Source organism: Pseudophryne corroboree, chromosome 1 (assembly GCF_028390025.1).
Source record: "Pseudophryne corroboree isolate aPseCor3 chromosome 1, aPseCor3.hap2, whole genome shotgun sequence".
Classification (NCBI taxonomy): Eukaryota; Metazoa; Chordata; class Amphibia; order Anura; family Myobatrachidae; genus Pseudophryne; species Pseudophryne corroboree.
Window position 1 is genome coordinate 648,817,764 of NC_086444.1, and position 27,465 is coordinate 648,845,228.

Here is a 27,465-nt window from a genome sequence, read left to right on the forward strand (position 1 = left end):
TTCCATTGATAATTTTTGTGTGAGTCTGTTGTCAGCACATTCAACTATGTAAAGAACAAAGTATTTAATAAGAATATTTCATTCATTCAGATCTAGGATGTGTTATTTTAGTGTTCCCTTTATTTTTTTGAGCAGTATATATATATATATATATATATATATATATATATATATATATATATATATATATATATATATATATATATATATATTCCATAGACAAAAAACCTTACGGTTTCACATGTCCCATTAAGGCTTCTTAGACATGATCGAAATTTCAGAAACCTGTTGTAACTCTTCCACTCAAACTGCAAAAAGCAATGAAATTCCGATCATTAAGGCTGACGCCTTAATGGACGTGTTCCTTGCGCAATACCGATATGGTATGCCATCACAGCCTGTGGGTAAGTGCAGATTCAGCACTCTCACAGAGTGAGATTGCTGTCACTCACACAATGGTGGAGCCGCTAATTTACAGATTTGTGTGCTCATTGGAATACACACATGCAGTCTATGCAACTGAAGGTCTGAGCGGAAGACAAAGCTGCTCAGATGAGGTAAGAGTGTTGTTGATTGGAGGAAGGAGACAGAGCGGTGTGGATGGGGGAACAGAAGTGTGCTAGGTGCCGTGTATATATGTGTTTTGTCAGGTGCTATGTGTATATATGTGTGTGTCAGGTGCCGCGCGTATATATATATGTGTGTGTCAGGTGCCGCGCGTATATATGTGTGTGTCAGGTGCCGCGCGTATATATGTGTGTGTCAGGTGCCGCGCATATATATGTGTGTGTCAGGCGCCGCGCATATATAAGTGTCAGGTGCCGCGCATATATATGTGTGTGTCAGGTGCCCCGCGTATATATGTGTGTGTGTGTGTGTGTGTGTGTCAGGTGCCCCGCATATATATATATATACATATATGTGTGTGTGTGTGTGTGTCAGGTGTTGCGCATATATATGTGTGTGTATCAGGTGCCCCGCGTATATATGTGTGTGTGTCAGGTGCCCCGCGTATATATGTGTGTGTGTGTGTGTGTGTGTCAGGTGCCGCGCATGTATATGTGTGTGTGTCAGGTGCCGCGTATATATATATATATATATATATATATGTGTGTGTGTCAGGTGCCGCGTGTATATATGTGTGTGTGTCAGGTGCCGCGCGTATAGATGTGTGTGTGTCAGGTGCCAGGCATATATATGTGTGTGTATGTCAGGTGCCGCACATATATGTGTGTGTCAGGTACCACTGTATATAGGTGCGTGTGTCAGGTGCCGCACGTATATATGTGTGTGTGTGTGTGTGTGTGTGTGTGTGTGTCAGGTGCCGCACGTATATATGTGTGTGTGTCAGATGCCGCGCGTATTTATGTGTGTATATATGTGTGGGGGGGGCTGGGCACACACAGCACAGGGGAGCCAGGCACACAGCACGTGGGAGGCAGGGGAGCCGGGCACAAAGAACGAGAGAAGGAGCAGGGGAGGCAGGCACGCAGAAGGGGGGGAACATGGGAGACGGGCACGCAGCACTGGGGGAGGAGAGGGGGAGCCAGCACACAGAACAGAGGGGGGAGCCTGCCACACAGAACGGAGGGAGGAGCAGGGGTTAGCCATACACACAGAATGGGGGGGAGGGGTTTTACAGGCACACAGCTCAGGAGGAGGAGCGGGGGAGCCAGGCACACATCGTGGGTGGGGAGGGGCCAAGCACATAGAAGGGGGAAGGGGGTAGCCAGGCACACAGAACGTGGGGGAGGGAGCCGGGCACACAGCATGGGTGGAGGATCGGGGAAGGCAGGCACACAGAACGGAACAAAGGAGCCGGACACACAGAACGGAGGAACGAAGGGGGGGGGGTAGCTAGGCACACAGAATGGGGAGGTGGAGCCAGGCACACAGCAGGGGGGAGCCAGGCACAAAGAACGGGGGTGGGGGGCAGGCGGGAGAGCCAGGCACACAGAATGGGGGTTGGGGAGCCAGGCACACAGAACGGGGGTGGGGTGGGGGTGTTTCCGTTCACACAGCACGGGGAGAGGAGCGGGGGATCCAGGCACACAGCAGGGAGGGGGGGGGGTTATTTTTTGATGGGCACGCAGCACAGGGGGGAGGAGCGGGGAGCCAGGCACACAGCACGGGGAAAGGAGTGTGGGAGCCAGGCACAAAGAATGGGGGTGGGCCAGGCACACAGAACAAGGGTGGGCGGGGGAGAGCCAGGCACACAGAACGGGGGTGGATGGGGGAGGGCCAGGCACACAGGATGGGGGTGGGGGCGAGGGAGCCAGGCACACAGAACGGGGGGGGGGGCGGGTGAGCTAGGCACACAGAACAGGGGTGGGGGGCACACAGCACAGGAGGGGAGGAGCGGGGGAGCCAGGCACACAGAACGGAGGGAGGAGAGGGGGAGACGGGCACACAGAATGGGGTGGGAAGCTGGGCACACAGAACGGGGGAAGGGGGAGGGGTGGGCGGGGGAGCCAGGCACACAGAACTGGGGGGGGGGTGTTTCCGGGAACACAGCGCAGGGGGGAGGAGCGGGAGAACCAGGAACACTGCACGGGAGAGGAGTGGGGGAGCTGGGCACACAACACGGGGGGGGGAGAGGGAGCCAGGCATACAGCACAGGGGGGAGGAAGGGGGAGCTGGCCACACAGCAGGAGGGGGGGGCAGACACACAGCAGGGGGGGCGTGCACACAGTGGGAGTGGAGGGAAGGGGAGCCAGGCACACAGCGGGAGAGGGGAACCGAGGAGCTATGAGAAATATATGACAAAAAATATCTGTCACCATTTCTAATATATTTATATAAGTGCTGGGCAAGTTAACGCGTTATTAACGCGTTAACTCCATAAGACAATAACGGCGATTAATATTTTTAACTGAGATAATGCAGTAATTCATCTGACCCCCTGGATGGAGAAGCCGCTGGATGCCGCCGGAGAAGAGGCAGCTGCCAAAACCTCTTGAGACTGAAACACCGGTAAGCTTGTACACAACACACATAGTTAAATGAAAAAAAATAAAAAATTGAGTGGGGTTCCCCCTCCTAAGCATGACCAGCCTCGGGCTCCTTGAGCCGATCCTGGTTGTAAAAATACAGGGAAAAATTACGTAGGGTTCACCCATATTAAAACAACCAGCACCGGGCTCTGCGCCTGGTCCTGGTTCCAAAAATACGGGAAACAAAAGATGTAAGGGTCCCCCGTATTTTTAAAACCAGCACCGGGCTCCACTAGCCAGAGAGATAATGCCACAGCCGGGGGACACTTTTATATAGGTCCCTGTGGCCGTGGCATTACCCCCCCCCCCCAACTAGTCACCCCTAGCTGGGGTTCCTTGGAGGAGGGGGAATCCCTTCAAACAAGGGGTCCCCCCCCCTCCAGGCACCCAAGGGCCAGGGGTGAAGCCCGAGGCTGTCCCCCCCCATCCGTGGGTGGTGGATGGGAGGCTGATAGCCTTTGTGTAAAAAATAGAATATTGTGTTTTGTGGTAGAACTACAAATCCGAGCAAGCCTCCCCCGCAAGCTGGTACTTGGAGAACCACAAGTACCAGCATGCGGGGAAATAACGGGCCCGCTGGTACCTGTAGTTCTACTACAAAAAAAATACCCCCAAAAAAACACAACGCACACACCGTGAAAGTACAACTTTATTACATACATGCACACCTACATACACACATACTTACCTATGTTGACAGGAAGCCCCTCGGTCCTCTTCTCCAGTAGAATCCACGGGGTACCTGTAAATAAAAATCATACTTACAAACAATCCTTGCGTAGTTCTGTCCTCTTCTTTTCCGACGTAATCCACGAACTTGATTAAAATAAAAAAACGGAAACCCGATCCATGCGACTAAAGGGGTACCATGTTTACACATGGAACCCCTTTTCCCGAATTTCGGGACTCCCCGTGACTTCTGTCACTGAAGGTCCCTGTAGCCAATCAGAGAGCGCCACATCATGGCTAGTGATGAGCGGGTTCGGTTTCTCGGAAACCGAACCCCCCCGAACTTCACCCTTTTTACACGGGTCCGAGCCATACTCGGATTCTCCCGTATGGCTCGGTTAACCTGAGCGCGCCCGAACATCATCATCCTGCTGTCGGATTCTCGCGAGATTCGGATTCTATATAAGCAGCCGCGCGTCGCCGCCATTTTCACATGTGCATTGAGATTGATAGGGAGAGGACGTGGCTGGCGTCCTCTCCGTTTATAATTGTAGAAGAGACAGTTGATTGCTTGTTTTATTACTAATTGTGGGGAGGATTGGGGAGCAGCTGTTAGGACTCGGAGTAGAGTGCAGAGTTTTGCTGATAGTGACCACCAGTTTTTTTATCCGTTCTCTGCCTGAAAAAAACGCTCCATACCATATCTGTGCTCAGTGTGCTGCATGATATATCTGTGCTGAGTGCTCACACTGCTTAATTGTGGGGACTGGGGAGCAGCTATAGCAGGAGTACAGTGCACAGTTTTGCTGACAGTGACCACCAGTATACGTTTGTCTGCCTGAAAAACACTCCTGTGGTGGCTTTTTTTTATACTAGTTTAGCAGTCTGCTGACAGTGTCCACCAGGTCCATTATACTGTATATAGCAGTACGGTAGGCCACTGCTGTACCTATCTCTGTGTCGTCACTCGTCGTCCATAAGTATACTATCCATCCATCTACATTGTATACCTGTGGTGGCTTTTTTTTTTTATACTAGTAGTACTAGTTTAGCAGTCTGCTGACAGTGTCCACCAGGTCCATCATACTGTATATAGCAGTACGGTAGGCCACTGCTGTACCTACCTCTGTGTCGTCACTCGTCGTCCATAAGTATACTACCATCCATCTACATTGTATACCTGTGGTGGCTTTTTTTTTTATACTAGTAGTACTAGTTTAGCAGTCTGCTGACAGTGTCCACCAGGTCCATTATACTGTATATAATAGTATGGTAGGCCACTGCTGTACCTACCTCTGTGTCGTCAGTCACTCGTCATCCATTAATAATAATAAGTATACTATCCATCCATTGACAATGTCTATAATATTTGTCCTATTAAAAACACGTTAAAGGTTAAAGAACACAGTACGCAATTGGCGCAAAAAGTACCGCAAGGGTACTCCCTTAACTATACCTTAAGGAATGTACTTATACTGTAAACATTTGTGCAGTGACAATGTGTAGATGTAATGCAGTGTAACCTTGTTAGCTTAAAAGCTGTATGAGCGACTATGACGCTCTGAGAACCTTTATGCATTTATAATAATCAATCAAATACCGGTCTAAGGTTCTAACGCCTTTAGTGAGAGAATGAACGTTCAAAAAGAATAATACAATACAAGCTATACACTACCAAAATAACATAGAATATCTAACCAAGTAACTAACATATTATACAATAAAGACACAAGTACATTTAAGGGGGAGGGGAGAGAGAGGGGGAGAGAGAATGGCTAACAATAACAATAAGACAATATGGTTGCAGAGAAGCTTACACATGTGAGGAACAATCGCTGCGCAGTTAGTCAATGCTGGGAATCTTTGTGGAGAAAATACTTGAGCTTACCCATACTGGCTGTCCCTATATACACAACCCTACAATACCGCATGGGACAGAAGCTAGACTCCATTTTGGGAAAACTCCCATGATTCCAAAGACTGCACCACATGGCTGAAAGGGGGAGGGGAAAACACCCAGCAGCAGCCATTTTACTCAAACCAACTAATCTTATTCCACATTCCAATCCAACTTCCTAGAACCATCTTATTGCATACAGTCCATGTTATATGAATCACCAGATCACAATGTAACCACACATCCCAGCATGCCATTGCTACAGAACCCATATTCACAAGTAACTGCATGGCGGTATTCATGATTGACAAGATATATTATAACAAACCAGCACAATCTATTTTAAATCACCATAGGCAAACAAATACCACAAATGCTATGCTACAGGTTGTCTAATGTCCCAGCTACCATCACAGATTCCCAGATCTATCACACAAACAAGTTACAATATCCTATTTAAACCAGCACCATTGACCTTAAAGCAATCTGTCTATATTTCCTTATCTAGCCATGTGAATTCTATACTTAGCCTTCCGCTTGGAGGTCAGTCCTAGGGATGAAGCAGCCATGCTGCTGGGTGCCAGGTAGCTGTGTGAGTGAGTGAGCCCTGTGATTTCCAGTGGATAATATCATACCTGCATTCCAGCTGTGGGGGTGTGTCAACCACAGGAAGTGTGTCTTTCACAGTATGTGGTCTGTCTTGTATCAGTGAGCTGAGCATGTGAGCTTGGTTATGCAAAATGTTGGGTGATGACTAACACATTCCTGTCTTGTGGGAAGCTATTGTTTGGCGAATACAAAACAAAACCCTGTCTCTGGGTTTTGTTCGATATTCATGATGTCCACTTTCAGTTGAGACAATGACATCTCAGCAATCATTCTTCTGGAGACAAATCCAGCCCCATTTCGTAAACACAGGTGTTGGCCCTCCTCATTGAGTCTCAAAGCTCAGTGTAATTAAAGGCTATTGTACTCCGTCTGCGGGAAAGATACTGATTTGGAATACAATTAATCTTCAATTACTATTCCTGTGCTTAACTATGCATATGAACATGTGAAGCCCTCCCAATATGCAAGCTATTGTTTGGGGAGTCTCTAAGGTCAAAGAGCCATCTTTAATATACCATACTTTGCTGAACTCAGGGGAATATTAACTTATAAAATACATTATTTTGATTTAAATATGCCGCGTGCACACACACATGAAGTGCATATATGGCAACGTGCAGCGTGATATTTTTCTGACTTTGACACCATCTACATTGTATACCTGTGGTGGCTTTTTTTTTATACTAGTAGTACTAGTTTAGCAGTCTGCTGACAGTGTCCACCAGGTCCATTATACTGTATATAGCAGTACGGTAGGCCACTGCTGTACCTACCTCTGTGTCGTCAGTCACTCGTCCACAAGTATACTATCCATCCATCTACATTGTATACCTGTGGTGGCTTTTTTTTTTAATACTAGTAGTACTAGTTTAGCAGTCTGCTGACAGTGTCTACCAGGTCCATTATACTGTATATAGCAGTACGGTAGGCCACTGCTGTACCTACCTCTGTGTCGTCAGTCACTCGTCATCCATTAATAATAATAAGTATACTATCCATCCATCTACATTGTATACCTGTGGTGGTTTTTTTTCTTTATACTAGTAGTACTAGTTTAGCAGTCTGCTGACAGTGTCCACCAGGTCCATTATACTGTATATAGCAGTACGGTAGGCCACTGCTGTACCTACCTCTGTGTCGTCACTCGTCGTCCATAAGTATACTATCCATCCATCTACATTGTATACCTGTGGTGGCTTTTTTTTTTATACTAGTAGTACTAGTTTAGCAGTCTGCTGACAGTGTCCACCAGGTCCATTATACTGTATATAGCAGTACGGTAGGCCACTGCTGTACCTACCTCTGTGTCGTCACTCGTCGTCCATAAGTATACTACCATCCATCTACATTGTATACCTGTGGTGGCTTTTTTTTTTTATACTAGTAGTACTAGAGTAGTTTAGCAGTCTGCTGACAGTGTCCACCAGGTCCATTATACTGTATATAACAGTACGGTAAGGCCACTGCTTTACCTACCTCTGTGTCGTCAGTCACTCGTCCATAAGTATACTATCCATCCATCTACATTGTATACCTGTGGTGCTTTTTTTTTTTATACTTGTAGTACTAGTTTAGCAGTCTGCTGACAGTGTCCACCAGGTCCATTATACTGTATATAGCAGTACGGTAGGCCACTGCTGTACCTACCTCTGTGTCGTCAGTCACTCGTCATCCATTAATAATAATAAGTATACTATCCATCTACATTGTATACCTGTGGTGGCTTTTTTTCTTTATACTAGTAGTACTAGTTTAGCAGTCTGCTGACAGTGTCCACCAGGTCCATTATACTGTATATAGCAGTACGGTAGGCCACTGCTGTAACCTACCTCTGTGTCGTCAGTCACTCGTCCATAAGTATACTATCCATCCATCTACATTGTATACCTGTGGTGGCTTTTTTTTATAATACTAGTAAGTACTAGTTTTAGCAGTCTGCTGACAGTGTCCACCAGGTCCATTATACTGTATATAGCAGTACGGTAGGCCACTGCTGTACCTACCTCTGTGTCGTCAGTCACTCGTCGTCCATTAATAATTAATAAGTATACTATCCATCCATCTACATTGTATACCTGTGGTGGCTTTTTTTTTTTAATACTAGTAGTACTAGTTTAGCAGTCTGCTGACAGTGTCCACCAGGTCCATTATACTGTATATAGCAGTACGGTAGGCCATCTGCTGTACCTACCTCTGTGTCGTCACTCGTCGTCCATAGTATACTATCCATCCATCTACATTGTATACCTGTGGTGGCTTTTTTTTATACTAGTAGTACTAGTTTAGCAGTCTGCTGACAGTGTCCACCAGGTCCATTATACTGTATATAGCAGTACGGTAGGCCACTGCTGTACCTACCTCTGTGTCGTCACTCGTCGTCCATAAGTATACTACATCCATCTACATTGTTATACCTGTGGTGGAGCTTTTTTTTTTTATACTAGTAGTTACTAGAGTAGTTTAGCAGTCTGCTGACAGTGTCCACCAGGTCCATTATACTGTATATAGCAGTACGGTAGGCCACTGCTGTACCTACCTCTGTGTCGTCAGTCACTCGTCATCCATTAATAATAATAAGTATACTATCCATCCATCTACATTGTATACCTGTGGTGGCTTTTTTTTTTTATACTAGTAGTACTAGTTTAGCAGTCTGCTGACAGTGTTCCACCAGGTCCATTATACTGTATATAGCAGTACGGTAGGCCCACTGCTGTACCTACCTCTGTGTCGTCAGTCACTCGTCGTCCATATAATAATAAGTATACTATCCATCCATCTACATTGTATACCTGTGGTGGCTTTTTTCTTTATACTAGTATACTAGTTTAGCAGTCTGCTGACAGTGTCCACCAGGTCCATCTATATCTGTATATAGCAGTACGGTAGGCCACTGCTGATCCTACCTCTGTGTCGTCAACTCGTCGTCCATAAGTATACTACCATCCATTTACATTGTATACTGTGGTGGCTTTTTTTTTTACTATGTAGTAGTAACTAGTTTAGCAGTCTGCTGACAGTGTCCACCAGGTCCATTATACTGTATATAGCAGTACGGTAGGCCACTGCTGTACCTACCTCTGTGTCGTCACGTCGTCGTCCCTATAAGTATACTACGAATCCATCTACATTGTATACCTGTGGGTGGCTTTTTTTTAATACTAGTAGTACTTAGAGTAGTTTAGCAGTCTGCTGACAGTGTGCTCACCAGGTCCATTATACTGTATATAGCAGTACTGTAGGCCACTGCTGTACCTATCTCTGTGTCATCAGTCACTCGTCATCCTTTAATATAATAAGTATACTATCCTCATCAATCATTGTATACCTGGTGGTGGTTTTTTTTGTTATACTAGTAGTACTAGTTTAGCTCAGTCTGCTGAGCAGTGTCCACCAGGTCCATTTATACTGTATTATAGAAGTACGGTTAGGCCACTGCTGTACCTACCTCTGAGTCGTCAGTCACTCGTCCATAAGTAATTACTATCCGATCCATCTACATTGTATACCGTGTGGTGGCTTTTTTTTTATACTAGTAGTACTAGTTAGCAGTCTGCTGACAGTGTCACCAGGTCCATTATACTGTATATAGCAGAAAGGTAGGCCACTGCTGTACCTACCTCTGTGTCGTCAGTCACTCGTCATCCATAATAATAATAAGTATACTATTCCATCCATCTACATTGTATACCTGTGGTGGCTTTTTTTCTTTATACTAGTAGTACTAGTTAGTATGCAGTCTGCTGACAGTGTCCACCAGGTCCATTATACTGTATATAGCAGTACGGTAGGCCACTGCTGTACACTACCTCTGTGTCGTCATCGTCTGTCCATTAGTTATTACTACAATCCATTACTCATGTTATACCTGTGGTGGCTTTTTTTTATATACTAGTAGTACTAGTTTAGCAGTCTGCTGACAGTGTCCACCAGGTCCATTATACTGTATATAGCAGTACTGGTAGGCCACTGCTGTACCTACCTCTGTGTCATCAAGTCACTCGTCCTTAAGTATACTATCCATCCATCTACATTGTATACCTCTGGTGGCTTTTTTTTTATACTAGTAGTACTAAGTTTAGCAGTCTGCTGACAGTGTCCACCAGGTCCATTATACTGTATATTCAGCAGACGGTAGGCCACTGCTGTACCTACCTCTGTGTCGTCACTCGGTCGTCCATAAGTATACTATCCATCCATCTACATTGTATACCTCGATGGTGGCTTTTTTTCTTCTATACTAGGAGTTAGCAGTTTGCTAGACAGTGTCCTCCAGGTCTCATTTATTATACCTGTATAATAGCGTCCATAAGTATACTATCCATCCATCTACATTGTATACCTGTGGTGGCTTTTTTTCTTTATACTAGTTTAGCAGTTTACTGACAGTGTCCACCAGGTCCATTTATTATACTGTATATAGCAGTACGGTAGGCCACTGCTGTACCTACCTCTGTGTCGTCACTCGTCGTCCATAAGTATACTATCCATCCATCTACATTGTATACCTGTGGTCCCTTTTAGTTGTGCGCATTAAAATATGGACAACAAAAATGTGGAGGTTAAAAAAATAGGGAAAGATCAAGATCCACTTCCACCTCGTGCTGAAGCTGCTGCCACTAGTCATGGCCGAGACGATTAAATGCCATCAACGTCGTCTGCCAAGGCCGATACCCAATGTCATAGTACAGAGCATGTAAAATCCAAAACACAAAAGATCAGTAAAATGACCCAAAAAGCTAAATTAAAAGAGTCTGAGGAGAAGCGTAAACTTGCCAATATGCCATTTACGACACAGAGTGGCAAGGAACGGCTGAGGCCCTGGCCTATGTTCATGGCTAGTGGTTCAGCTTCACATGAGGATGGAAGCACTCATCCTCTCGCTAGAAAAAAGAAAAGACTTAAGCTGGCAAAAGCACAGCAAAGAACTGTGCGTTCTTCGAAATCACAAATCCCCAAGGAGAGTCCAATTGTGTCGGTTGCGATGCCTGACCTTCCCAACACTGGACGGGAAGAGCTTGCGCCTTCCACCATTTGCACGCCCCCTGCAAGTGCTGGAAGGAGCACCCGCAGTCCAGTTCCTGATAGTCAAATTGAAGATGTCAGTGTTGAAGTACACCAGGATGAGGATATGGGTGTTGCTGGCGCTGGGGAGGAAATTGACAAGGAGGATTCTGATGGTGAGGTGATTTGTTTAAGTCAGGCACCCGGGGAGACGCCTGTTGTCCGTGGGAGGAATATGGCCATTGACATGCCTGGTCAAAATACAAAAAAAATCAGTTCTTCGGTGTGGAATTATTTCAACACAAATGCGGACAACAGGTGTCAAGCCGTGTGTTGCCTTTGTCAAGCTGTAATAAGTAGGGGTAAGGACGTTAACCACTTCGGAACATCCTCCCTTATACGTCACCTGCAGCGCATTCATCATAAGTCAGTGACAAGTTCAAAACTTTGGGCGACAGCGGAAGCAGTCCACTGACCAGTAAATCCCTTCCTCTTGTAACCAAGCTCCTGCAAACCACACCACCAACTCCCTCAGTGTCAATTTCCTCCTTACCCAGGAAAGCCAATAGTCCTGCAGGCCATGTCACTGTCAAGTCTGACGAGTCCTCTCCTGCCTGGGATTCCGCCGATGCATCCTTGAGTGTAACGCCTACTGCTGCTGGCGCTGCTGCTGGGAGTCGATCGTCATCCCAGAGGGGAAGTCGGAAGACCACTTGTACTACTTCCAGTAAGCAATTGACTGTCCAACAGTCCTTTGCGAGGAAGATGAAATATCACAGCAGTCATCCTGCTGCAAAGCGGATAACTGAGGCCTTGGCAGCTTGGGCGGTGAGAAACGTGGTTCCGGTATCCATCGTTAATTCAGAGCCAACTATAGACTTGATTGAGGTACTGTGTCCCCGGTACCAAATACCATCTAGGTTCCATTTCTCTAGGCAGGCGATACCGAAAATGTACACAGACCTCAGAAAAAGACTCACCAGTGTCCTAAAAAATGCAGTTGTACCCAATGTCCACTTAACCACGGACATGTGGACAAGTGGAGCAGGGCAGACTCAGGACTATATGACTGTGACAGCCCACTGGGTAGATGTATTGCCTCCCGCTGCAAGAACAGCAGCGGTGGCACCAGTAGCAGCATCTCGCAAACGCCAAATCGTTCCTAGGCAGGCTACGCTTTGTATCACCGCTTTCCAGAATACGCACACAGCTGAAAACCTCTTACGGCAACTGAGGAAGATCATCGCAGAATGGCTTACCCCAATTGGACTCTCCTGGGGATTTGTGACATCGGACAACGCCAGCAATATTGTGCGTGCATTACATCTGGGTAAATTCCTGCACGTCCCATGTTTTGCACATACCTTGAATTTGGTGGTGCAGAATTATTTAAAAAACGACAGGGGCGTGCAAGAGATGCTGTTGGTGGCCCGAAGAATTGCGGGCCACTTTCGGCGTTCAGGCACCGCGTACAGAAGACTGGAGCACCACCAAAAATACCTGAACCTGCCCTGCCATCATCTGAAGCAGGAGGTGGTAACGAGGTGGAATTCAACCCTCTATATGCTTCAGAGGATGGAGGAGCAGCAAAAGGCCATTCAAGCCTATACATCTGCCCACGATATAGGCAAAGGAGGTGGAATGCACCTGTGTCAAGCGCAGTGGAGAATGATTTCAACGTTGTGCAAGGTTCTGCAACCCTTTGAACTTGCCACACGTGAAGTCAGTTCAGACACTGCCAGCCTGAGTCAGGTCATTCCCCTCATCAGGCTTTTGCAGAAGAAGCTGGAGACATTGAAGGAGGAGCTAAAACAGAGCGATTCCCCTAGGCATGTGGGACTTGTGGATGGAGCCCTTCATTCGCTTAACCAGGATTCACGGGTGGTCAATCTGTTGAAATCAGAGCACTACATTTTGGCCACCGTGCTCGATCCTAGATTTAAAACCTACGTTGTATCTCTCTTTCCGGCAGACACAAGTCTGCAGGGGTTCAAAGACCTGCTGGTGAGAAAATTGTCAAGTCAAGCGGAACATGACCCGTCAACAGCTCCTCCTTCACATTCTCCCGCAACTGGGGGTGCGAGGAAAAGGCTAAGAATTCCGAGCCCACCCGCTGGCGGTGATGCAGGGCAGTCTGGAGCGAGTGCTGACATCTGGTCCGGACTGAAGGACCTGCCAACGATTACTGACATGTCGTCTACTGTCACTGCATATGATTCTCTCACCATTGAAAGAATGGCGGAGGATTATATGAATGACCGCATCCAAGTAGGCACGTCAGACAGTCCGTACGTATACTGGCAGGAAAAAAGAGGCAATTTGGAGGCCCTTGCAGAAACTGGCTTTATTCTACCTAAGTTGCCCTCCCTCCAGTGTGTACTCCGAAAGAGTGTTTAGTGCAGCCTCTCACCTTGTCAGCAATCGGCGTACGAGGTTACTTCCAGAAAATGTGGAGAAGATGATGTTCATTAAAATGAATTATAATCAATTCCTCCGTGGAGACATTCACCAGCAGCAATTGCCTCCAGAAAGTACACGGGGACCTGAGATGGTGGATTCCAGTGGGGACGAATTAATAATCTGTGAGGAGGGGGATGTACACAGTGAAAGGGGTGATGAATCGGACGATGAGGAAGAGGTGGACATCTTGCCTCTGTAGAGCCAGTTTGTGCAAGGAGAGATTGATTGCTTCTTTTTTGGTGGGGGCCCAAACCAACCAGTCATTTCAGTCACAGTCGTGTGGCAGACCCTGTCACTGAAATGATGGGTTCGTTAAAGTGTGCATGTCCTGTTTATACAACATAAGGGTGGGTGGGAGGGCCCAAGGACAATTCCATCTTGCACCTCTTTTTTTCTTTCATTTTTCTTTGCATCATGTGCTGTTTGGGGAGTATTTTTTGAAGGGCCATCCTGCGTGACACTGCAGTGCCACTCCTAGATGGGCCAGATGTTTGTGTCGGCCACTTGGGTCGCTTATCTTAGTCACACAGCTACCTCATTGCGCCTCTTTTTTTCTTTGCGTCATGTGCTGTTTGGGGAGTATTTTTTTGAAGGGCCATCCTGCGTGACACTGCAGTGCCACTCCTAGATGGGCCAGATGTTTGTGTCGGCCACTTGGGTCGCTTATCTTAGTCACACAGCTACCTCATTGCGCCTCTTTTTTCTTTGCATCATGTGCTGTTTGGGGACAATTTTTTTGAAGGGCCATCCTGTCTGACACTGCAGTGCCACTCCTAGATGGGCCAGGTGTTTGTGTCGGCCACTTGGGTCGCTTAGCTTAGCCATCCAGCGACCTCGGTGCAAATTTTAGGACTAAAAATAATATTGTGAGATGTGAGGTGTTCAGTGCGTCCCAGCACTCAGGCAGACAGCCTGCAGCAGGAGACATAGAGACACAGCAGGAGCACCCTGTCGGGCCGTGAGGAGAGGAACGGAGCCCAGCGGTCAGCGGCTGTCCGAGGCGCCTCCTACTCCCAGCCGCACCCTGTCAGCCCACGGCACCAAAGACCCGGGGAGGAGAAGCAGGCAGCCGCTAGGGACGGTCCCGGCGGACGGCTGGGTATCTGGACACACAGCAGCTGGGTGGGGTGGTGGTGGGGGACACAGCGGGACTAGCTGCCCGCTCTTTCTTCCTATCTCCCCGCCCCCCGTTACCGTGCTGAGGCCGTGCTGTCCTCCTGTGCACTGATCCGGATGTCTTCCTCCGTGCGGCGCAGCTCCAGGTACCTCCTCTCCTGCCACGGATCCCGCTTCGGGTAAGGGGGGAAACGCTGTCAGTCAGGACCTTACTCAGCGCTGCACCAGATGTCTCCTCCTCCTGCGGCGCAGCTCCGGCCATTCCTCCTGCTGCTGCTCCTCACCGCTCTGTAGGGACTTGAGGAGAACGCAGTAAGCACACACCCAGGGTACCACTGGCTCTCCTCCCGCCGCCAGCAGCTACTTTTATAACCTTTCCTCAGCCTGCACGAGACCCCTTCCCTCACTCTCGCTCTCCTGGTGGCCACTGCGCAGGGCGCAACAAATTGAAATGCCCTATCTCTATAATGGGGCATATTTTACTTAATAAAAAAAAAACTAACGTTCTGAAAAACCACAACCCCAAAAGGCACTACACTGGGACATGCTCTATCTAATAAAACAAACCCCAAGGGGTATATTTACTACGAACCCGATTTGACCGAGATGGTGTTTTTTCTTCAAAGTGTCATCTCGGGAATTTACTAAACTCAAGTCACGGCAGTGATGAGGGCATTCGTATTTTTTTGGAAGTCCTAGGAAATAATTACGAATCAATACACCATCGGTCAAATACGCCAGGAATTTGGTAGAAATCGGTCTTTGTGGTCAGCGGTGAGGTTACTTTCGGTCAACCGCTGACCACAAAGTTCCCACCATTGGTTACAATGGAGAGCATAGGCGCTACATTGTAACACTGCCGTGTGCTGCCTGTCATACACTACAGGAGCACACAGCCAATCAGGAGGGTGCCACAACGTGGCGCTCCCTGATTGGCTGATGGAACCCTCTTAGACAGAAGTCAGGGGGGGTTCCTGGCATTCGGGGAAAGGGGTCCCATGTGAAAACATGGGGCACCTTTCAGTGCGTGGTCGGGTGTCCGTTTTGTTATTTTGCAAAGTACCAGGATTACAAATAGAAAAGAAGAGGAGCCATCTACACTGGATTTTGGGAGTATAATTTTTTTCAACAGGTACCCCATGGATTCTACATGGAGAAGAGGACCGACCCTCGTGTGAACATAGGTAAGTATGTGTATATGGAGGTGTGGATGTATGTATTAAACTTTTACTTTCAAGGTGTGTGTCTTCTGTTTTTATTTGGGTATTTTTTTAGTAGTAGTACTACAGGTACCAGCGGGCCCGGTTTTCCACCGCATGCTGGTACTTGTGGTTTTCCAAGTACCAGCTTGCGGGGGAGGCTTGCTGGGACTTGTAGTACTGCTACTAAAAACAATATTCATTTTTTGACAAAAAGGCTATCAGCCCTCCATCCGCGGCCCTTGGATGGGGGGGACAGCCTCGGGCTTCACCCCTGGCCCTTGGGTGGCTGGAGGGGGGGGGGACCCCTTGATTGAAGGGGTCCCCACTCTTCCAGGGTACCCCGGCCAGGAGTGACTAGTTGGGTATGTAATGCCAGGGCCGCAGGGACCTAGATAAAAGTGTCCCCCGGCTGTGGCATTATGTATCTGGCTAGTGGAGCCCGGTGCTGGTTTCAGAAATACGGGGGACCCCTACGCTTTTTGTCCCCCATATTTTTGGAACCAGGACCAGGCGCAGAGCCCGGTGCTGGTTGTTTAAATATGGGGGAACCCCTGTCATTTTTTTCCCCATATTTTTTCAACCAGGACCGGCTCAAAGAGCCCGAGGCTGGTTTGGCTTAGGAGGGGGGACCCCACGCATTTTTTTTATTTTAACAATGATTTTTATTTTAATAAAGGTGCACAATGAAGCCCAGCACGGATCTCTCAGATCCGCCCGAGATTCATTGTGTTAAAGTCGGCAGTGTTTTACAAGTCACTCACGTAAAACACTGCAAAAAAAACCGAATGACATCGACATCGGTAAATACGAAAATGCAGAATACGACAGCTTAGTAAATTAGTCGTAATGAATTCAAAAAGTTGCAACTTTACACTTTCGATGTCATTCGTGATTGAACTTTAACCTCAGTCGGGAAAATACGAATTTTAGTAAATATACCACCAAGTCTTAATTCGTCCTCTATCATGAGTTATGCCTTCCCAAAAAATTTATTATAGACTATATGGGAAAACCAACCTCAAAAGCCAAACAGGAAGTCGCAGAAAAAAACTGACAGTTGAAACTTTAGGTTACTCCCAATTCCTCATTTTTTTACTATTTTGCCCTGAAATTTGGCAGGCAGCACCGGGTGACGATTCTATGCGTCCATGCCAAATTTCAGCTCAGTACGTCCAATCACTTTCGAGGTGTAGCCCCTCAAACATCATGCCCCCATCTCAGAAGTTCCCTATGGGAGAATTCCGTTTGTTCGATTCAGCCTTAATATAAGGGCACGACCTTATAATATATATATATATATATATATATATATATATATATATATATATATACACACACACATACACACACACATCTATGCATATATATATATATATATATATAGAGCGAGAGTGAGTATATGTGTGGCACACAGCTTACATGCAATACACACACAGCATACTTACAAACAAGCAGCATATGCACACGCGCACACATACATGTAGCATGCACACACACAGCATGCTTAAAAAAAACAACAGAGCACATACACACAGTGCATACTGTACTTCTTACACACACAGCAGTTTTAAAACACACAGGGCATACACGCACCCCCCCCCTCCCCTTTCTCCCATACTTCAGACGTGGTTTTCTGCCACAGTAGCTCCTTGTGACTGCCTGGCAGTGATGGGCGGCGCAGAAACTCTTCCTCATGCCAGTGCTGCTGCCCGGCCACCGCAGTGCTGGGCGGCGCAGAGAAACTCTTCCTGTCAGCTCTGTACTCGTGCCATGCTGCCCGGCCACCGCTGGATCAGCTGTCAGCGCTTCCACGTCAGGTGGAATGAATATAAAAGCCACCTGACGCGGAAGCGCCTGACAGCTGAACCGGCGGTGGCCGGGCAGCACGGCACGAGTACAGGGCTGACAGGAAGAGTTTCTCTGCGCCACCCAGCACTGCGGTGGCCGGGCAGCAGCACTGGTGTGAAGGTGTGCGGCTGGTGCAGAGACGGAGACCAGTTTGTCTCCTCTTAAAAGAGAATTTAGTCCATCAGGGGGGGGGGGGATTTCTGGCTACTCGGAAACCTCCCCTGCATGCGCCACTTTTAGCTGCTTATTAATATGGCTGGGGGGGGGGGGGGCATTGGGGGTTGCTGATTGCCCAGGGGGTAGCTGCACAGCAGTGTGGCTGGTTTGCCTGGGTAGGAGTTGCTCAGCAATGTGGCAGGGGAGGGGAGTTTCAGTTAATGGTGTGGCTCTTACACTTTCATCCTGGTGCATATATTTTATCAAGCCCTGCCCCTTTTACACCAAAGTCCCAATCTGAATACAGTTCCAAACCGGAACAGACCCCTTTCACACCGTGGTGCTCATCTGGGTTACTCCTATGTCGGCGCTGTTCTCACTGCACATGGGTGCAGTGCCATGCTTGGAGATAACATCATCTCCTTGTGCAGGGAATGTGGCTCTTCCTATGCTGTGAACTGGACCCGGATCAGATGACCAGGGTTACCTGTTCACACTGCCACCTAACCGGGGTCCTTCCCAGGACCAATGTTGCAAGCTACCCGGGTTGGTTTCCCAAACATAGGCTCTCACCACTACAATCCATTTTGAATGCAGCTGCGAGGCTAATCTTCCTTGCCAGACGTTCATCGTCTGCAGATCCGCTCTGTCAGTCCCTCCATTGGTTACCGGTATTCTACCGTATTAAATATAAAATACTTTTACTCACATACAAGGCTATTAACCAAACTGCACCAACATACATCTCTTCACTCATCTCAAAATATCTCCCTACCCGACCTCTCCGCTCTGCACAAGATCTACGTCTCTCATCCACACGCATTACTTGTTCACACTCAAAATTACAGGACTTTATCCGGGCTTCACCCACTCTGTGGAATGCCCTCCCACGCACAGTAAGACTCGCCTCTAGTCTCCAAACCTTTAAATGTTCCCTGAAAACTCACCTCTTCAGACAAGCCTATCAAATTCCAGACCCACCCACATAACCTTCAGTGCTTCCCTATCTAATTACATCCTCTGTAGAGTATTCATAACATCACATATCTTGTCTTTCTTTAGTCTCACACCCTCCTGACACTTGGATAACTTTGTGGGGTATCATCATACAACCCATTAAGAACCTAGCAATCTGGTGGACCATTATGCAATAGGTAGCATCTATCCTTGTGTATCTATGCCTATTTCCCTATAGATTGTAAGCTTGCGAGCAGGGCCTTCCTACCTCTGTCTGTCTGTTTTTACCCAGTTTTGTTCTATTACTGTTGTTCTAATTGTAAAGCGCAACGGAATATGCTGCGCTATATAAGAAACTGTTAATAAATAAATAATAAATAAATAAATATCACTGGACCTGGGTTAATCTGTTTACATAGAGAAAAATTAGACCCCAATTTTTTTTGCTATTTATCCCCCCCACACAATGCAATGAACCCCAGAAAAGCTTACATTTGGAGGGGTGGGGGGGGGGGAGGCTGCATAGGGCCACGTGTCGCCGGTCACTGACCAAAGTGATAATAGAGAGGTGTTTGGCAGATGGTTGGTACGTACAGTACATGCCTGCCAATATCACTGAGAAGCTGGAACGTAAATTCAGTCAAACCAAAAATGACTTTTTTTTTTTTTTTTTTTTTGTAGAGGATCTGAAGAGAGGGTTATGGGCCCTACACACATACCGATCCGCCGCCAAGATGCCCGACGGCGGATATGGACGACCCGGCGGTGGGGGGGGCAGTGAAGTTTCTTCACTCCCCCCGTCAGAGACGGAGACAGCTGGGTCTCGGTCTCAATACAAACCGTGATCGCGATCATATCTTCTGCTGCTACAGGGAGCTCTAGTCATCATCAGAGCTCTCTGCACAGAATATTCCCGGGACCTGTTGTTCATGGCCACATTACACCGACAGTGACTAGGCGGCCACTAGTCCTCCTCTCAGCCTGGGGTATGTGTCCATGTGTATGTGTGTGTTTATATGTATGTACAGTGTGTGTGTTGTGGTATGTGTGTGTCACTGTATACAGATTTTTTTATATACACACACACACACACACACACACACACACACACGTGCAATCCATTTGCATATATATATATATATATATATATATATATATATATATATATATATATATATATATATATATATATATAAAACTTCCAATACGTCCAGCACTCTATGCTTAAGATTAGTATTTGCTCTGGTGCCCTCCTCGTGGGGTAATCCTCCACTGTATGATCAAGATGTATGTTGGCGGCACTCAGCAGACTTATTGCAAACTAATTATGCAAACATAAGTTTATTAGCCGACATGTTTCGGGGAACACTCCGTGTCCTCAGAGCCAGACAAAACGTCTGGCCCTGAGGACGGGCAGTGTTCCCCGAAACATGTCAGCTAATAAACTTATGTTTGCATAATTAGTTTGCATTAAGTCTGCTGAGTGCCGCCAACATACATCTTGATATATATATATATATATATATAAATATATAAAATATATCCGGAAACCTCCACAAGTTTGCCCCTGGCCTGCATGCATAAGCGGCAGGGCACCAACGATTAATGAGCGCGGGGCCGCGCTTCGTTAATCGTTGGTGCCTACACACAGAACGATATGAACGCATTCTCGTTCATTTATGAACGAGAACGTTCATATCGTTCTGTTATATCTGCCAGTGTGTAGGGCCCATTAGATTGTGTAGGAGGAAGATAGACAATTAGGGAAAGAAAAAGCAGAGGAGGCTCAACAGAGATTACAGGAGACAGGGACTGGTGAGGTTATAACAAGGTTGCAAAACTGTGTGATTACAAGGAACTTTGTCCCCGGTTATGTGTATATATTGTGGAGTCAGACAGTGATAACCCAATAACCAGAAAAACCCTGGAGTGTTTAGCTAGGAAATCTTTGATAAGTTTTTATGAAAAATGCAATAATAATGCATGATAAAATTAAGTAGTGGAATATGAATAGTGTTAGACATGGTTTATGTTACAGAATGCTGCCGATACATTTCAGGTTTTAAGGATATCCATGCTCCAGCACAGTTGACTTATTTTGCCAATTTCGATATAACCATCTAGACTTAAACATGGATATCCTTAAAACCTGGACTGTAAGGGCGAGATGTACTAAATTTACCGCATTTTCAAATGTACTAAGACCCTACCGCTGCGTTTTCGCCCTTGAGGGTATCCCCATCTCTGGATGGCGATACCCTATAGAAGCCTATGGGCTTCTTATCGCTGACCGCCGCAACCCGCTGCAGACGCCGACCCCCCTCCCCCCGGCATACCTTCCTCCAGGCTGCCCTGGTACCGGAAAGGTAATCTGCTGGGGGCAGCCTGCTGCTGCTTCCCGGCGCATAGGCAGTGTGAAGATCCCGGGGAGGTGACGGAGACCCCCCGCAGACCACCTCACAGGTATCGCGAGGGGCCTCCGTCACCGCATTGCGATACTGATCGCATATGTTAGTACATATGCGATCAACATCGCTGCGATAAGCGGCGATGTATCTTACTACATCCCGCCCTAATACTGTAATAGCAGAGTCTGGGAAACTCTGATTCATAAACAGGTTTACCACAAGGACAAGAGCCACAATATATATATATATATATATATATATATATATATATATATATATATATATACACACTGCTCAAAAAAATAAAGGGAACACTAAAATAACACATCCTAGATCTGAATGAATGAAATATTCTTATTAAATACTTTGTTCTTTACATAGTTGAATGTGCTGACAACAAAATCACAAAAATTATCAATGGAAATCAAATTTATTAACCCATGGAGGTCTGGATTTGGAGTCACACTCAAAATTAAAGTGGAAAAACACACTGCAGGCTGATCCAACTTTGATGTAATGTCCTTAAAACAAGTCAAAATGTGGCTCAGTAGTGTGTGTGGCCTCCACGTGCCTGTATGACCTCCCTACAACGCCTGGGCATGCTCTTGATGAGGTGGCGGATGGTCTCCTGAGGGATCTCCTCCCAGACCTGGACTAAAGCATCCGTCAACTCCTGGACAGTTTGTGGTGCAACGTGGCATTGGTGGATGGAGCGAGACATGATGTCCCAGATGTGCTCAATTAGATTCAGGTCTGGGGAACGGGCGGGCCAGTCCATAGCACCAATGCCTTCGTCTTGCAGGAACTGCTGACACACTCCAGCCACATGAGGTCTAGCATTGTCTTGCATTAGGAGGAACCCAGGGCCAATCGCACCAGCATATGGTCTCACAAGGGGTCTGAGGATCTCATCTCGGTACCTAATGGCAGTCAGGCTACCTCTGGCGAGCACATGGAGGGCTGTGTGTCCCCCCCAAAGAAATGCCACCCCACATCATTACTGACCCACTGCCAAACCGGTCATGCTGGAGGATGTTGCAGGCAGCAGAACGTTCTCCTTGTCGTCTCCAGACTCTGTCATGTCTGTCACATGTGCTCAGTGAGAATCTGCTTTCATCTGTGAAGAGCACAGGGCGCCAGTGGCGAATTTGCCAATCTTGGTGTTCTCTGGCAAATGCCAAACGTCCTGCACGGTGTTGGGCTGTAAGCACAACCCCCACCTGTGGACGTCGGGCCCTCATACCACCCTCTAAGTCTGTTTCTGATCATTTGAGAAGACACATGCACATTTGTGGCTTGCTGGAGGTCATTTTGCAGGGCTCTGGCAGTGCTCCTGTTCCTCCTTGCACAAAGGCGGAGGTAGCGGTCCTGCTGCTGGGTTGTTGCCCTCCTCCACGTCTCCTGATGTACTGGCCTGTCTCCTGGTAGCGCCTCCATGCTCTGCACACTACGCTGACAGACACAGCAAACCTTCTTGCCACAGCTCGCATTGATGTGCTTTCCTGGATGAGCTGCACTACCTGAGCCACTTGTGTGGGTTGTAGACTCCGTCTCATGCTACCATTAGAGTGAAAGCACCGCCAGCTTTCAAAAGTGACCAAAACATCAGCCAGAAAGCATTTGAGTTGAGAAGTGGTCTGTGGTCACCACCTGCAGAACAACTCCTTTATTGGGGGTGTCTTGCTAATTGCCTATAATTTCCACCTGTTGTCTATTCCATTTGCACAACAGCATGGGAAATTGATTGTCAATCAGTGTTGCTTACTAAGTGGACAGTTTGATTTCACAGAAGTGTGATTGACTTGGAGTTACATTGTGTTGTTTAAGTGTTCCCTTTATTTGTTTGAGCAGTGTATATATATATATATATATATATATATATATATACACACACACATATACATACAGTGTCAGACTGGGGCATGTAGGGCCCACTGGGGGGATGCAGTGGTAGGGGCCCATGTTTAGGGGTGTGGCCAGTCAGCTGAGGGGGTGTGGCCTGCCACCTCATTGGTTTGACTAACCATTAGGGAGTGCAACGTCTGGGGCCCTTCATAAATATATACAGTAAATTCAGCTGCATGCATAATAATGTACCAGATAAATAACAAATTAATAACAGCAATGCACTGTAGAAAATACACAATAGTCCAGTATAAGGTAACATATGTATAATGTATATTCAAGTGCACAGTCTAGAACCTGATTTTTAGAGCAGGAGGTGGGCCCCCAGGCAGTGGGGCCCACCGGTGGTTTCCCCTGTACCTGTGTGGGCTAGTCCAAGCCTGTATATGTATGTATATATATATATTTTCACACATTTGCTTCCACTGCTTTGGAACAAGTCTCTCAGCTTAGTGAATAAATCAGCACACCACCAGTATAAATGACCATAAATTGCATATATTTCAAAACTGATGACAATAGCAGCATGTGTCAAAAATCATTACATGTTCCAGCTGGGAATAGCATGCGTCTCATATGGTACATTACATGTCCCTGCGGTTGAATCAGTCATGTGCCCAACGGCCATTTCGGTGACGGTAGATGATAGAATCAAGTGGGCTAAGGGACCTTTTCCGTCTGGGGGAGGAGTCACGACACAAGGGGAGGAGCTAGGCCAGCGGGATAGTTCTTCTACTATCCACGCCACCAACTATTAGCTTTAGCAATCAGGTGGCGAGCGAAGCGAGCCACCGAGCCCAAAGCGTGGCGAGCGAAGCAAAGGTACGTCAGAAGGTCCCTTCTCCCACTCCGATATAGAATCAACCTTTCGGTGACAGCACCTTCCTCTGGGGCAACCATAATAAATTGAACATACCTGCTTATATATGCAGGAGCGCCCGCCAACAGTCTCCTAAATCACAACACCTGTGTACAAACACTGCTCACCTGTATACGGACATACCCGCGTCCCGTTCATGGAGCTCCCCTCTGTGAAACGCATCCAGCACACGGTGGAACGCACATCCGGTCCCAGCATGCCTCCGGAAGAAACATCACTTCCGGCCGGCTAGCCGGGCCGCGTTCCCGACCTATCATCTACTGAGAATTGCGGTTGTCATGGTAATAGACTCAAACAGCTTCCATTGTAAATATACAGGAAAGTAACATAAATCAAACTGTCCCTGCAAAGAATCCTGTGTGTGATTATTCATCTGTCTGGCAGGCGCTTCCCTCATACTAACACATTAGTGCAAACAATAAAACGACCCAAAAACAAGACATGCAGAAACAACATATAAAACAAAATCCACCCGTACTAGTTGTGAGAAATGAAGTCCTTTTTTAAGTGGATTCGGTTGAAAACTATCTGCCAAAAGCACAGTGTTCGAATCCGTGGGTTTTTAAAAAATCTCAGCTGTTTTTTATGATCATGAATGTTCTCAATTTTTTTGGAAGAGGAGACTAGTGAGGGCTGCTGTTTTGATTAATAGCAAATCTGGCTTATTTTGACAGATGTTGCTATTGTTTTCATGTAATGATGGATTTTGTTTTATATGTGGTTTCTGCATGTCCTGTTTTTGGGTTCTTTTATATTCCTATCAGCAGACGGTTATCCAAATATGGCCATATATTGACCACGTTTTCTTAATTCTACACATCACTAGTAGTTTTGTAAAGGTTTCTGCATATTATCAGTTTGAAAGGCAGACAAATCATGTTGGCCCATGATTCAGAACCTGACACACTTCTGAGTGTTGATCTGCCACAGAAACACAAAACAAATTACCTTGGCATACCTCCCAACATGACCCTCTCCAGGAGGGACACAGTGCTCTGTTTCTGGACTTTTCTCATTATTTATGATTACCAGCACCTGTGTCAAACAGGTGAATGGATAAGAAAGGTGTTTCAGCACAGGTGATGGCAATCATAAATTAAGAGGAAAGTCCAGGAGCGGAGCATTCTGTCCCTCCTGGAGAGGGTCATGTTGGGAGGTATGCCTTGGACATATATGGATGTGACAAAACCCCAACAACAATCTCCTTTGCTGATGGTTGAGATGAATGCACAGAATCCATATAATACTGTCTGGCACCAACAAATTTATTTAATCGCTTTAGATCCAGAATATATGCAAAAAGCAGTTCAGATTTTCTGACAAGGAAAGGGGATGCGGTCAAGATGCCGCCGGACGGAATCCCGGCGGTCGAAATACCGACGCCGGAATCCCGACCGCCACAATCCCGACATATTCTCCTTCCGTGGGTGTCCACCCCTGTCGGGATTGTGTGGTCGGGATTCCGGCGTCGGTATTTCGACCGCCGGGATTCCGGCCGGCGCATTTAGTACTGATCCCAAGGAAAGGAATGAAAGAACTAGTGATTATCTCAGCCCTTGCTTAAGGTCTGTACATTGTCACACAAGTCCTTAAACTCTAATGGAGTCATGGCCAAGACATTTGCCCTTGAGTATTGCTGGAACTCTATACTATATCCATGTCTTGTCAAAGTCGAAAAATATCGTTATTCTCATGCCTTGTACTAACCCCATGCGCTTGCCCGCTGCACGTGCACATTCTCTCCCGTGCGTGCGCATATTCGCAGTTGCGTGACGGCGCCTCCACGGACATGCGCTCAAGCGCGTGGTATGTGCATTTACGGTAGAGTTTGTGTGCGTCTGGCGGGCGACTCAATTGTCACATAGTTAATCCAAATAGTGCATTTTGTAGGTTATGGTCTCCTTAATAATATCAGTAAGTTTGTTTAGTGTAACTGGTTTATGGACAGAGAAATCCCTCTTTACATGATACGAAGGGTCAGACAGGTTTTGAGCAGTGGTGTTTGGTATGCAACGGTAGAGTATATTATTAGAAACATTCCGGTATTGGTTTGAGAGAATTAATCGCTCCTGCGAATAGTTATGTCTATAAGAAGTTTATGGACATTTACTATATTTGCAGTTCATTATCCATGCGGCGGGAATCCTGAGATTCCCTCCCACCTGAGCAGTATGAAATAGTCACAGCCCACCTGTTTGAATCAACCTATGACCTTTTGTTATAATGTGAAGACAGATTCCTGTGTCCAATGAACAATGAGATTGTAGGCCCCTTTGTAGTGTACTGTATGAAGTGTATATAAGGCAGCCAGTTTGGGCCAGCTCAGTCTACTCTCCACAAAAGGTTTTCATCACTGACTAACTTGAGAGCTGGTGACCAGGGCTGCGCAGCGATCATTCCCCAGTGTGTAAGTTTTTCTCTGTAACCAACTTGTTCTCTGTTTGTATTTGCCATACTTTCTCTCTCTCTCTGTTATTGTTACGCTGTTGTATATTGTATATGTGTAGTTTTTATGCTTAGATATTGATGTTAGTCTGTAGTGTAAAAAATGTTAACTGTATTTTCCCTTTTTACATAACTAAATCTCGTTAGTAAAGGTTTTGGAACCTTAGCAAGGTATTGTGTGTTTATTACATTGCTGAGAGTATTCAGAGCGTCTCAATCGCTCAAGAGGCTTTTATATAATAGAGGTTAATTAGCATTGCATTGTGTTCACATTACAAAACCAAGGTTTACAGTATAGGCTCAGCCTTTCATTGTGTTGCATACAAGGTTTACTGTGTGTCATCCTGTGAGCGTCTGCGCCGCTCGTGTTCCTCTTGTGGGCACAGTGTCTGCTACGCTAGTAGCGTAGCATTACGGTACTCGGACCGCCTATAGTGTGCTCGATACCCAGCGTAAGCCGTGAGCGAACGTGTCGCTCGTGCGTCTCGACCACGGCCTAGCGTCTGCTACGCTAAGTGCGTACCCTTACGGTACCCCGTACGCCCATTGCGTACTGAGTCTCTTACCAATATATAGTGAATGTTATAAGATAAATATTTTGCTTTATCAATTGGCGGCTCGTCCGTCCTCCACATATCCGCTCTAGCGAAAACAAGCAGACTTTATCTGTCAGCAAAGGGCGGGAAGGCGTATCCCTTTGTATCCGTGTTGGTGGTGAGGGATACGGTAGTGCTGACTAGATAAGCATCTGCATCGCTACGCTGTAGGAGTGCTGGTGGAATCCGGAACCGGAAGGTAAGAACAGTACGCTATTGTCTTTTAAAACGGTTTTATTTCTGTTTGATACGCATTGCGTACGCAACACACGCACACACCTGCATTTGTCATTTGTGCAATTTTCACATCTCGCCTTCCT

General features: G+C 46.7%; 1 protein-coding gene across 1 annotated transcript in view; it reads right to left on the reverse strand.

Annotated features, from left to right (window-relative positions):
- Positions 1–24,294, reverse strand: part of LOC134905486 (uncharacterized) — a 42,732-nt gene extending 18,438 nt beyond the window's left edge. Inside the window, exon 1 of the mRNA XM_063914634.1 lies at positions 24,212–24,294. The gene's annotated coding sequence lies outside the window, so the exon portion shown is untranslated. The remainder of the gene's footprint in view (positions 1–24,211) is intronic.
- Positions 24,295–27,465: the final 3,171 nt, after the last annotated feature.